We start from the raw sequence: 14,448 nt of genomic DNA on the forward strand, positions 1-14,448 counted from the left end.
AGTATAAGAATAAGGCATCTTTTACCCTTTAGAATAACAGCTAAATAACAAAATTGAAAAATTACTAAATATACTCCCCTCTTTTTTTTTTAGTTTTTTTTTTAACAAATACCCTTATTTTCTACGAATTTTTCTTCTAACAGCTTTTCTTCGGCCTTATGTCATACATAAAATGTGTTTCTCAGCTAACACAATTTCTTCGACCTTGTGTCTCCTAACACAGTTTCTTCAACCTTGTGTCACCTAATCAATAAGTTCAATCAGTGTCCCTTGCATCCTCAAAATTTTGATTACTATTTACTTCCACCACTGGTGGGATTATAATATAAGCCCACTCTGGCGATTTATATTTCTGGTTTGGCCTAATTATTCTCTTGGCTCTGCTACTAATCACTTCTATTTTCTTTTCGTGCCGATTTTTCATATTCAAGTCTTCCTCCTTTTGACTTGTGATCTCATTCACCTGTTCTTTTGCTTTATTCGCTAATTTAAATGTTATACTTCCAATTTCTTTTGGCCAACTATCCCCTTTTCTTGTTAGCTTCTTTTTTGGTTCTCTCAAATTATACTCCTCTCTCCAAGCTCTTTTTCTTGTTTTCTTCAGTTTAGATTCATCTACACTGTCATCTGTGTCACTTTCTGTGTTTTCAGCTGATTCATTAATGATCAGTCAGATTCTTCATCAGATTCAGGTACTTCTTTACTCGGCAGCTTCACTTTGTTAGGAACAGCATCATTATAGCTGGTACGTGGAATTTCTTCTTCTTCTTCTTCAATTACTTCCAATTCACCAGTTTCAGAATTATCGTTCCTTCTTCCAAAGTTTTCAATCTGCTTTTCAATACTTTCCTGATCTTGATCTTGAATCACTTCTTGATCAGTTTCTTTTTCTGCTTCTTGATCTAGCAGATCTTTGTCATTTTCTTCTTCTGAGTCTTGTATTACAATTTCATCATTGTCTTCATTCAAAGCTTCATTCGCATTTGAATCTTCCAGATGTCGACTATCTTGTCGATCTTCAGGATCTGGATTTCTTTCAGGCTCTTCTTCTGAATCTGAATCAGCTGTTGTATCACCTTCTTCGCCAGGATTCTCAGGTTCTGGCACACGTATGGTGTGACTCGCATGAATTTTCAATCCCTTACACTTAACTGCATTTGTTGTGACCATAATCACCTGTCTTGCCTTTTGCCACCTTGGTACCTGGCAATTTCTTCTTCAATGCACTTTTGTCCTTACCCAGTCTCCTGGTAACAGATCATGAGCTTGTTCTTTTCTTTTGTGAGCACTTCAGTTCCTACACAGAACACAGAAGTCACCACATCAGATAGATTTTTGCAGTAATCCATAATGATGCTATTATTTATGGTCAATAACTTATCAACTGGAACAAATGCTTGCCTCATGACCCTGCCCATTAATATTTCATGAGGGCTCAATCCTGTTTTCTTATCTGGTATGCTTCTTAAAGTCATCAAAACAAGTGGTAGTGCATCTGTCCACTTCATTCCTATTGCTAAGCACATTTTACTTATCCTGTTCTTAATTGTTCCATTAACCTGCTCAACAACACCTGATGCTTCTGGTCTGTATGCACAATGTAATTTCTGTTTAATACCCAATGCTTCACAAATCAATTTTAACAACCTGTTTTCAAAATGTGTGCCGCGATCTGTCTCAACCGACACTGGGAATCCATACCTTGGTATGAACTCTCTCAAAAGCAATTTTGCAACAGTGATTGAATCATTATGTCGAGTTGGAAATGCTTCCACCCTTCTTGAAAACAAACAGACAATCACTAAAACATATCTGAGTCCATTGTGACGTGGCATGTCAATGAAGTCAAGCTGTATTCTGGTAAATGGACCTCCCTCCCGTCCTATGGTTCCCATGCTTACATATGTTTTTCTGTTCGGATTGATCTGCTGGCAGATCAGACATCTCTGACAAAAAGATTCTGCAATTATTCTAAATTTTGGATTGTACCATGTCTGCCTAAACAACCTGATCATTGAATCTATGCCTATGTGTCCTGGACCATGGTACATACGTGCCATGTCAGAAATCATGCTGTCTGGCATTACTGCTCTGTCATCTTTGTAGACCCAAATCTCATCCTCTTCTCTTTGCCTGCATCCTGCTTTTACCCATGTGTCTTTTTCCTCATCACTTGCTTCATCTTGCAATTCTTTTACTCCTTGCCAAGTTTCAACTACAGATATTAGCATAAGTGAGTTCAAAACATTTTCATTTTCTTTTTCCCGATTGACTGCTGCATTATGTTTTGCACAACATTTTGCTATTTCATCAGCATATGAGTTTTCTTTAGTCATGTAGTCTTCTCCTCTCTGGTGCGCTGTGCATTTAACTACAGCAAATTTTTCAGGTAATTGAATTCCATCAATTAATCTCTTAATCAATTTAGCATTCCTAATTGGTGATCCCGCAGAAGTTAAATAACCTCTTTGAGACCAGAGCTGGCCATAGTCATGGACTACACCATAACCATACATCAGTCACTATGGTAATCTTTTGTCCTTTTCCCAATTCACATGCTCGAATCAAAGCAATCAATTCTGCTACTTGAGCTGAACGAATTCCTTTGAGACTGGAAGCTTCAATCACATCTGCAACTGTGCACACTGAAAATGCTGCACTCAGAACACCTTCATCTGTTCTTAAGCATGAACCATCAACAAACAAAACATAGTCTGATTCAGGCAACGGGACATCTTTAATATCCTGCATTGGTTTTGTGCAATATTCTAGTACATCCAGGCATTAATGATCAACAATTTCATCCCTAATCTCTGTTTCAGAAGTGTCAGGTAACAATGTAGAAGGATTCAGATTCACACATCTTGTAATTGAAACGTTATCTGATCCAAGAATCACCTTTTCATATTTTTCAACCTATTACTTGTCAAGTGCTGTGTTTTGCTTCTGGTAAGCAGAATTTCACCCGAATGTGGTACATATACTTTTACAGGGAATCCCATTATTATTCCTTCACTTTGTTCCAAACTCACACTTGTTGCAGCTACTGCTTTTAAGCAACCTGGTAATGCTTTTGCAACAGGGTCAAGAACAGCTGAGAAATATGCTATTGGCTTTCTCATTCTTCCATGTCTTTGAATCAGAACTGATAATGCACATCCTTCTCTTTCACTGCAATACAGCTCAAACTCTTTTTCATAATCAGGCATTCCCAATGCTGGAGCTTCACACAAACTTCTCTTTAGCTGCTCGAAAGCTTCCAATTCAGTTTTTGTTAGACTAATCGGGTCTTTTATGTCTGCTTTTGCCAGTCTCTGCAAAGGTTTTGCAATTACCGAAAATGCACTAATCCATTGGCGACAATAACCTACCATGCCTAGAAACATTCTAACCTGTCTTTGTGTCTTTGGAGGTTGCATTGCTTGAATAATTTTTATTCTTTCTGTTGCCACTTGTCTGGTACCTTTTGCAATTCTGTGACCAAGATATTTTACTTCTTGTTTGCAAAACTGTAATTTCGCAGGTGATACTTTGTGTCCCTCATCTGCCAGATGATTTAAAAGAATAATGGTATCTGTTACACAGTTATCTCTTGTCTTTGCAGCAACAAGGAGATCATCAATATACTGCACTAACCTAGATTTTCCAGGTAAATCTAGATTCTCCAATGATTTCTTCAACAACTGATTAAAAATAGATGGACTTTCGGTGTACCTTTGAGGGATTCTACACCATGCTAGAATATGGTCTTGGAACCTGAACGCAAACATTTGTTGGCTTTTTGGATGCAATGGAACAGTAAAGAATGAATTGCATAAATCAATAACTGTATACCATTCATCATGAGGAATCTGATATAAAATTACCGCTGGGTTTTGTACGACTGGACAACATGGAACAACAATTTTATTAACTTTCTCTCAGGTCTTGAACTATTCTGAAAGTTCCATTTTGCTTTTTGATTCCCATAATCGGTGAATTACATGGACTGCTCTCAATTTCTTTTAGAACTACCATCCTCTGCTACCAAGTTATTGATCCAGCGCTCCTATTGAAAAACTGTCTCACAAACACTATCTGTCACCTCAATACTCACCATACACCTTTAAACACATATACTGTTGCTGCCTGTGGAAAGCGCCGGGACACTCTTTTAGAGTAGCCGAGCGCTATAAAAATGCACTTTAACATAACATAACATACAGGCCCATAACACCAATGAGACAATTTTTGAGCAACTGAATCAAGTGGTTTGATTTTAAATCTATTCACATATTATTTACACTACATTTACAAACTGCAGTTTATTCTTCATTGTCATATATTTGAAACATTTATGAACTAAATCAAACCACTAATGGTTGATGGATCAACTAATGGAAACTAGACCATGAATAAACAAGACCAGCTTGTCTTTTCGAATCTAATTTTCTTTATTCTATTTCATAAAGAAAGAGTATTTTACGTTAGAGTATCTTTATTTCATAAGCAAATAGTTTAGCAGCATTTTATTAAGGAAATGTAAATTAGAACTGACATTTCAAAGAAAGCTCAGAAACATGATGAATTAGTAAATAACAGTTTCCAATCTCTAAACCTATTTCCCTGTCTAAATCTCTCTTTACCTAAATAGAACAAATGAATTAAAGTCTGCTGTCCTTACGTGTGCAAAATGTCCAACAACATAACACGCCTTTCAGGAATCGGAAAGTAAGAGTGTTTTCCCAGCTCATGGTGTCATAATTTATACCTTTCTCTCTAGCTAAACTTTCTACATTTTACATTCTTTCTTAGAAAACCAAGCTTCTCATTGGCTGTTCCGTGTCAGTCCATGATAAAGTCTATTAGGTCATTCGTCTTTTGACCAAAAATCCGGGTTTCATATAATGCCCATTGTCTTTCAATTTTACATCCTCGATCTCCTCTAAACGATACTTTTGCTTGAGCTTAGGACATACACTTCCTGGCCTTGGCCACCATATCACATTATTGTCCTTGGCTGGCCTCCTTGAACACGTACAACACGACAAAGAAGTTGCTCTCTGTTTCATAACAAGTTTGCAGCAATCAATCAATCATAGACATTTATAGAGCGCACTACCTACCCGTAGGGTCTCGGGGGGGGGGGGGGGGGGGGGGTGCCGTTACTGCTCGAACAGCCAGGCAGCAAAATTCTTCACAGCTGGGCATGTGCAGGAAATCACTCTGAACAAGCTTTCGTGTCTGGAGCTCTGTCCGCATTATTTCTGCATCATCTTTTTAGGCCTTACTTCAGAAACTATTATTAAACAAACACAAGACATCCATTAATTAAAGAATTGAGACCCATTCTGTTACCCTCCCCCTTTGCTAATTAACAGGGTTAATTATGTTACCTGGCAAAGCACGAATATGCAGCACTATATTTACCAATCCTTTTCGAATGACTGGAACTCCAAAAGCTTTTTATCACAAATGACATAACATAAGCACATAAAATAAGCACATGCCATTAAATTAAACTGCCACATTTAATACTGACAAAGACAATAGACAAGGTTAGTTTATTACTTTACTTTGCGTTTTCAACAAAAAGCGTATTAATCCCGCGTGTATAATCGTGACTGCATCTTTTAAACTAAGTTGATTAATAATTTCACAACAAGCTTGTTAATCTAATTACTTTTGTTAGGAGGGATTAACTTCGCAAGTTTTAACAAAATGTTGTTCTTTAGCTTGCTCCATCACTGGCACTAGCATTGCTGCTGGGCAAGAAACGCATAGCAATGCGATGGGGAAGCAAACACATACAGCAATGCAAAGACTGGCTTACAGATATGACATATTGCAAGGAGAGACTGGAAACATATAAGGACGAACAACCACAGGCTTCCCGACCTAGGGACTTTTGGGATCCTCCGGTACAATACATTACCCCCACGCAACCAGAGGACTGATCACATACGCAAACACAAATCATACTATCTAGGCCTCTATGTTGACGGGGTTTGTACAGGCAATGAGTAACAAATGTCAACAATGTGTTATTGCTTTATTCTTTATACCGCAGGGCAAATTTTGGTAATATGGCTGTGTATAATGACTGTTAACAGCTGTAACTGTATTTTTTTGATCATACAAATTTGATGTTTTTACTGTGTATGAGGCTTGTAAATGTATGCACCTAAAGTGGCATTGTGTGTCCTTTTTGACTGACCAGAATAAATAAATAAATAACATTTTAAAAAACTTTGGGGAGCAACAAGAAATCCATTAAATGGTAAAAGCTATGCCTCAACACTGATCCATTACTGCAAAGCTATAATACTTTCAATAGTATTTTTGACCTCTTATTGAGCACCCATTCGATACAGCTCCACTTCCCGATCTCCACTGGGATCTATTTAAAGCCCTGCACCATTTATGCATAAAGGAGCTTATAAGGATAATAGGGGCTGGTTGCCAGTCTCCCACTTGGTACTGTAAAGAGTGTTGTAGGGCCAAAGGGTTGCTGATTAAGGCAGTCAAGTAGGGGACTCGAGAGGTAATTGGTATAGCTCACAAAAATATAAACAAATTATATCTTACACCAAGCAGTGCTGATCGACCTAAATTGGTTAGCCTTGGTTGATGCATCGAAAAATAAAGATTCTCTGTCCTCTGGCACATATTCACACATGGTAGTCTCAAAACACATAACTCTATAGAACTCTCTGCGCAACCATCATAGTAGGTAGAACATTTCATGGATATGTATGCTTCAACCATACCAGGGCAGCCGTAGAAATGCCAGTAGTACAGGACTTGGCAGTTCAAACTGACAATTATCCTATCTACTTCACACTTGAAGGCGCACTTAGGGTCATCTAGTCCCTGGAACCTGGGAAGACACCAGGCCCAGATAAAGTCCCAGGTGACTTGTACCAGTCATAGCCAGGCATATGGGGTCCCTACATGAATGCATTGACAAATTGGATCATGGCAGAAGGGTAACCTCCTGTAATGTGGTGTAGTGCCGAGATAATCCCACTGTTCAAAAAAGGCGCTAGACCAGCCCCTAACAACTAATTACTAGTTAATTGATAACCTCCAGAAGGTGTTCTGTTGTCAAGTTCTCGCCAAACTTCTCGACTGGATTGATAAGGCCAGGATTGTCTCTTTTTCAGGCAGGCTTTTGCTTCAGGTTACTAAATTCATAAGAAATTGGTACCTTGGTTCTACGGTATATATTCTTACTTGAAATAATAGGGAATAAAGAAAAAGTATTCCCTACTTAGTATTTATATTACTATGACCAAACTTTATCTATTTTTTCTTTACAATCTCATGTCTCGTCATGAACCGCACCACGCCTTAGAATTTTACTGAATGATTTTTTATTTTATCAAATGACGAGATTTTTAGTTTATATATTTTGTTTTCAATTTCAAACACATTTGTATATACATGTATTTTTTATATATATACAATAGAAGCCCTTCGTTTCAAAACTAGGATGTCTCACTGAAAAAATAAACAAGACATTCCTATCGAGATCAAACAGACTACTGTGAGGAAAACAAATAGGTAAAAATTATTCAAACCCAATGTCCTTTAAGTCCCTCAACAAATTATTTAAATTAATCAAGTTTTTTATATCTGCTGTCTCTTTACAGTCTCGAGATCAAACAGACTACTGTGAGGAAAACAAATAGGTAAATATTATTCAAACCCAATGTCCTTTAAGTCCCTCAACAAATTATTTAAATTAATCAAGTTTTTTATATCTGCTGTCTCTTTACAGTCGACGCGTTTCAGCCAATCAATTCTGGCCTCTTCAGGACTAGGGCTATTCGTAATCCATCTGTACAAGTAAGAATTAAAAAGAAGGGGAACAGACATCACTTATAGATCCCACAAATTAATAACATAGGTACCTATCTACATATCTACATATCTACATAATGATTGAACATCATTTTTTGGATATTACTCCTGTGAGCAGACTGACCATTGTGCCACACAATTAATTAAACAAACAAGGGCATGATAGTAATTTTCTAACACAGGTGACCAGTTTATACCTTCCTAGTATGCTGTACTCCAGTTGTTTCCACCATTATTTCTTGAGGTTCTATGTCTTTTTTTATTTTTTTATTATTATTATAAAAATTATCCAGTGTAAGTTATCACATTGGCATCATATTTACCGGGTTACAGAGTCATCTGGGGTTGGGAGTCATTTTCATGTTGCATCACAATTTCTCTCTTTCACTAAACTTTGTTTATATCTATGTAGAGAGAGTATGTATTTTAGTTGTTGTTATTTGGGAAGCTTGTTTATTGTTTTACCAACAATCACAGTTTCCGCTGATCATATCCTTATCCAGTTAGTGAAATTGAATCATGCGCTGCCGGTGCTTGGGTGATCTAAATCTCTCCCCGACAGCGTCTGAAAAAGAGGGCATAGAAAACACCTCTGTCAGTACGTTCTGTCATATTTCGAACGGATATCTGAGTAGCCCGGGCTTCCTGCCACGCGCTCAAAACAAATAGGGGACAAACTTACTCTGCTTTCAAGCAAACCGCCTCTTCGTTTTTATGGCTCTCGTGTACTAACAAGGAGCCGGCCCAGCTGGTTGCTCTATTCCCGGGGTCTGTAAGATATAACAATACCCCGCACTCGTCAGCTTCACGGTATAGCGGTGCAATGCTGGCGAATACATAGGTGGATTACAAGGCACTTACGTTTTTCCAATGTGTCTCTTCCTTTCCGCACGAAGAAATCGTCGTTCTGGTGACTGTGTTTGTAAGTTCCCCGCCTCTATATTCAGGCGACATTAACAAGGGACTACCTTTTCCGGGTTGTTTGTACTGACATTGAAAGAGGACTAATCTTCCATGCACTTCCTGAATACAGGTATTGCCACAAAAGAGGGACTATATCTAATCTCTATTAAAGAGACATTACCAGACGACTACCCTTACTGTGATGCTCCCAGCTGTCATTGAAACAGGACTATAAGTTCCATAAACTTACTAACTGACGGAATTGACACAGAAGAGGGACTATATTTTGACAAAGGTTCTCCTCTTTAAAATGGTGCTTTTTATTAGTGGTATTATACCCTTGATGTGAATAGTTCCAAAGCCACAAATAATTGCATATTTACAATCTTCTAAGGTCAGTCGCTCCTCACATTCTAAGTAGTATTTTCATTTTTATATTTTAGTAGTATCATTGCATGTTACATCAAGGAACAGAACTACAGTGTGTTACATTTCCAATTCATCACATCTTTATAGTAAGGACCAGATTTCATCTTTTTCATTTAACCCTGTGATTGCTGTTTTGTATTTTTCAATCAGTCTCGCTTCTAATCTATTCAGTTTGGATTCAATCTCTTCTGGTCTTGTTTTATCAAGTACACAAAGTACTGACCAGATTATATCATCCTCTGAATGTTGATGGGTTTCAAAATGTTGGACTAAAGGAGCCCCTGAAGTTTTACATTTGACGCGTGACTTGTGTTGCAGGATGCGTTTCTTGACCAACTGGGTGGTTTGCCCAATATAAGTCTTTTTGCAAGGACAAGTAATACAATAAATTGTGTTTCTTGTGTTGCAATTAGAAAAGCAGCTTTGTTGATGAATAGATCCATTGATCTCAGGTCAAGCACAGCTGATCAGGCACAGGTTAAGCACAGCTGATCATAGCTTTAGACTTAATCTCAGTGTCTCGAAATAACTTAGGCTGCCCAGGGACCTTGACCATTTTTATGTGGCATTTGTGGACCTTAGGGCAGCTTTTAACTTGGTCCCTCGAAAGCAATTGTGGTCCACCCTTGTATCAATAGAAATTGACTCTGAACTGCTAGATGTACTCATTAGACAAGACGAGAACAACTTTGCCCAAGAAAGGTGTGGGTTGGGAGGCGAGCTGACTGAACAAATACCAATTTGTGTGGTGCGCTATCGATGCGTTCCTACCCCAACTTTGTTCTCTGTGTATGTAAATGATGTTGTTGACCATCTTAGTGTTTGCGTTCACAACTCCCTCAAGCTGGGTGGACGTTCCCTCCCAGCGCTGCTATTTGGAGACAACACTTTCCGGCTATATCTTTCTCCTTCTGGGCTCATAAATATACTTAATAAATGTGCAGATTTTTGTGATCTCTGAGGCCTAGAAGTGAACACTGCAAAACTAAGATCACAGTGTTCAAACCCCACAGATCAAGTAGAGGCAGGTTCTCAATGAAGGGGTCGACTTTTCAAACAGTTGACAAATTCAATTATTTGGGAGTCTGAATTGACAACACCTGCAAATGGAATTTTCATATCCAAAAATGTGAACAGATCTTCCTCCATAATGCTTCAGCAATATCAAAGGGACACAAAGCAACCACCCCCACATTTTGGGAGTCGGAATTGACAAAACCTGAAAATGGAATTCTAATATACAAAAATGCAAACAGATCTTGCTCCATAGTGCTTCAGCAATAACAAAGAGAGACAAAGCAACCACCCTCAAATCTGTCTTTGGGGATCTATTTAGGTTTACAGGGCAAATGCGCAGGTAGTTGCCTTGTATGGGGCTGGAATTTGGGTGGTTGATGACATCAGTGGTCTGCCTGTAAAAGAAAATAGCTTCATGAGATCTTTATTCAGCTCACCCTAGAGTACCCCTGCGACCCCGTTACTTTGTTATACTGGGCTTAAAGGGATTGGGGAAGTAGCATCCTTGAAGCCTTTACTGTATTGGGTCAGGGTGTGGTAAACTCCTGAGCAGCAATATATGCTCACCATTGAAGAAATCTTGAGCTCTGACAAAGCACATCTCATCCCCTGGTTGATGTATGTTAAATGTCTGTTCAATAAACTAGGTTTAAGTGCTTATTGGAGCAACCCCTCACTAATTAATAGCACCATCAAGGTTGCAGTAAAAGTTGCCTTTTGGAACAGTAGAATCGATGTCCATCACTGCAGTGCTAAATCTGGGGGTTTGGTGGGAGATCTTTTATTCATTGAACCTGCACCTGCACTGAAACCTTATATGGATGCAATCCACTCGCTGCAGCCCGCACTTTGTTTATAAAATTCAGGATTGATACATTGTTATTTAGTAAGTTTACTTGTAATTGAAAACCCAACCATACAAATTCTTCACTCTGTGCACACGATTGAGGACGTTGAACACGTACCATTTTTCTATCCCATGTGTGTTAGGCCAAGGCAGACCTACATGAAGACTTTCTGCGTTTGCTTAGGCGTGAGACACTTTAAGGTGGTGTACAGAATACTACGGTCTGATACTAGTCCCCTAATAGTTTTTGGTCTCAGCCATTATTTATACGCCGTTTGGTCACCAAAGAAGAGGGTGGGCCTTACATTATGAGCCCTGCACAGTACCTCCTTTAAACTGTTATATCTTTTTAAATATAAAACAATAATCCACTATACACTCTACCCCATTAACTGCCTTTCTGGATCATTCTGGCCTTTGCCTATCCAGGAGTGTGATTTTAGGATGTTTTATGCATGATTATATTTCTTGTTTGTCTTAATGTATTTTTATTGTTAAATTTTGATGAACATTTAATGTAATAATCATCTTATTGTGATTTTTAATATGCATGTCCGGTTTTATGGGCCAGTTCCCGGAATACATTTTAAATGATGATGATTCAAACCAGGCCCAAGTCATTCTTAAGTCACCGGTCTGGGTTACCCACTACACCTGAGCCTTTGCCCTCCAATCAGGCTTCCACTTCAGGTAGACCTCCTGTCTCAGCAACAGGGCAGGGTCCTCCATCCAGGTACCCACACCCTCCAACACCACTACTGGAGATTGAGCTGCGACAGCTAAATGCAGTTGACTTGCTGATCAATGTGGTTGAATTCATCCTTGTAGCCAAACGGCCATCAATGAAATTGATCTGCGCTCGGCTTGCAGATAAATTTGTTGCCAGTTGTGGTGCCCCAAACAACGTCACTTATAAGCCAAACTTGGGGATGTTCTTCTGTTTGTGCTTTCATTAGCTCAACAAGGCTATGAGGTAGAAACAGCAAAAGGTTATTTATTGGCCCATTCAGACATTTTACTTGAGCAACCATCTTTGTTTAAATTATCGGTTGTGATGCGTTTTATGAAAAGTTTGGTTCACATGGTTCTCCCCAAACCATTTCTTATGCTTTAGTGGGATTTAAACTTGGCAAATACATTTGTTATGCTCACACACCTTCAAGCTTCAGTTGTTCTTTAAGCCTTTTGACACTTAAAACGTCCCTTCTCATTCAAATTACGTCAGCGTGTCACATGAGTAAACTGCAGTCTCTCTCACTGGAACTGTCCTTCACCATATTCTTTCTGAACAAATTTGTACGGAGGGCCTGGAAGATATTTCTACCAAAGCCCGTACTCTCTTCCAAATCAGCAAATCAGTCACTCCATCAGCGTCTTTTTACCCCATCTCATCCCTCAAAGAAGGAAGAAATGCTATATTGCCTACAACCTAAGAGAGCACTTAACTTTTACATCAACCTTTGCAGGACCATCCCAGTGGATGGCCAGCTTTTTATGGGGTTTTTATTTGCAAAGGAGGGCAAGGCAGTGCAAAAGAGGACCCTGTCAAGATGGATAGTCCTCTACATACATCAAAATCTGCTATACACTGGCCAAGAAGTACCCCGTTGAAGACCTGCAGGTTCATTCCACCAAGGGTGCTATAATATCCGCCAGGCTGCAAAATGGGCATTGGTACATATGTTAATGAAACACTGCTGTCTTAACTGCCAGGTGTGATGGGAAGTTCACTCCCTCTACTCAGTTCTGTAGGACATTTTGGTCTGAGTCCACTCCCCAGACCCTCAACCTTTGGGCGTTACTGCTAAGGTATCTGTTCTAAAGCTGAGGAATCCTTGATGAGAAGTATCCATAAGAAAAACAAGTAATTTCCCTCTGCTGAAGCCCTTTCTAGTGGATACGTTCCTCACTGCCCTCCCACTGCCTCACTGTTTGGAGCGCCTTCTTTTAGAGCTACACAAGACCAAAGTTGGAAATTCATCAAACTGTCTTCAACAATTTGTTCCTTGTTATGCGCTCAAGTGCACTGAAGGAGAAAAATACAAGAAACTGATGTCAATGTGCAGAGGTGGCACTTATATGCGCCTCTCCTCCTTACGGGGTGGTACGGAGTCATCACAGAGCCACATGGCACCACCTACTGGCACATAGGAGCCTTGCTGATGAATTTTCCGATCTAATCTGGTGGCTAGAAATATTCTTAAGTGAGGAATCTGTGGTTAGATACAGTTCACAAGGTAAGTAGCTTGCACATCTGATCGAGACTACTAGCCGCAGATTCCTTAACGTAGTATTATCCACAGGTGTGAGACTGGATCCAGCAAATTTTCTTTGCCCCAGCATCTCTGCACGCCGGGGGGCGGTACCACGTGACTCCGCCCTGACGTCGTCCGCGGGCGTGACCTCAGCGAGGTCACATAAGCCCCACCCCGGTGCGCTGACGTAAGTGTTTCTTTTTCGGGGTGCAACGCGGATCTGGATCGTGTCCTGACCTGTTTTCAGGACTCCTTTTTACGTTTTGGTTCATGGAACAGTGTGCGAATGCCTTCGGGCTTCAAGTCCTGTACAGCGTGTGCAAGCCAGATGTTGACAACGGACCCAGATATGTATGTGGTGTTTGGGTGAGCACCATGACTCTACGGACTGCAAAGCCTGTCAGCACCTTAAACCGAAGTCCCGGCAGGAGCACCGGATGAAATTGCTGTCGGTCCGCTTGTCCAGGTTGGTGTCGTCCCAGCGTCCGTCCTCTACCTCGGAGGTCAGGAACCGCCGATGCCATCTGCGGCATCACCCCGCGCCATGGCCCCAAGGACTTCGCTCGCCAGCTGGTAGTCCTGTAGTGTGTCTCCGAGGTCTTGTCTTCGTTCGGCGGAGGGCGCGGGCTCCCCTCGACTAGGCCCCAAATGACAGCCTATGCTGCAGCTCTGCAGGCTTCTTTGGCCCCTCCTCCACCTCCTGAGACATCTGTGTATCCCTAGCCTCTTGCGGGGCCTTCCGCGGAGTCGTCGGCGGCTTTGGCACCGACGCCAAAGATTCGGCTTCAGGTTGTAGGAGAGTGATGTCGTAGAGGGGTAGTCGTTCGGGGCTCCACTCTTCAACCCGTGGCGTCCCTGCCTCGTCGCACATCCCTACAGGGCTCCCTGTGTCGTCGCATGTGGTCGCCGGGACTCAGGGCTTGACCCCGAGTCCCCCTCTGCCTTCGGAGCATGGGGCTGCCTCTCCAGAGGCCGAGCCAGCGTTGTTTCGGTGCTGGAGGTTTCACTCCCCGGCCCTGGCGCTGCCGCGGTTGAAGGCCGGAGCCTGGGGTGCTTTCCAGAGTCTCTCTCGGTTCTCTTCGCGGGCGGCTGCCCCAAGTGAGGTCGAGCCGGTGCCTTTTTGGCGCGGTTTCTTAGCCTCACTGGCTCGGA

The 14,448-nt window shown here is 40.8% G+C and overlaps 1 protein-coding gene across 1 annotated transcript in view; it reads left to right on the forward strand.

The window, feature by feature from the left end:
* The window catches only part of ZNF541 (zinc finger protein 541), a 1,260,340-nt gene that overhangs the window by 1,098,109 nt on the left and 147,783 nt on the right, over window positions 1-14,448 (forward strand). The window lies entirely within an intron of this gene.

This window comes from Lissotriton vulgaris, chromosome 9, assembly GCF_964263255.1.
Source record: "Lissotriton vulgaris chromosome 9, aLisVul1.2, whole genome shotgun sequence".
NCBI classification, from domain to species: Eukaryota; Metazoa; Chordata; class Amphibia; order Caudata; family Salamandridae; genus Lissotriton; species Lissotriton vulgaris.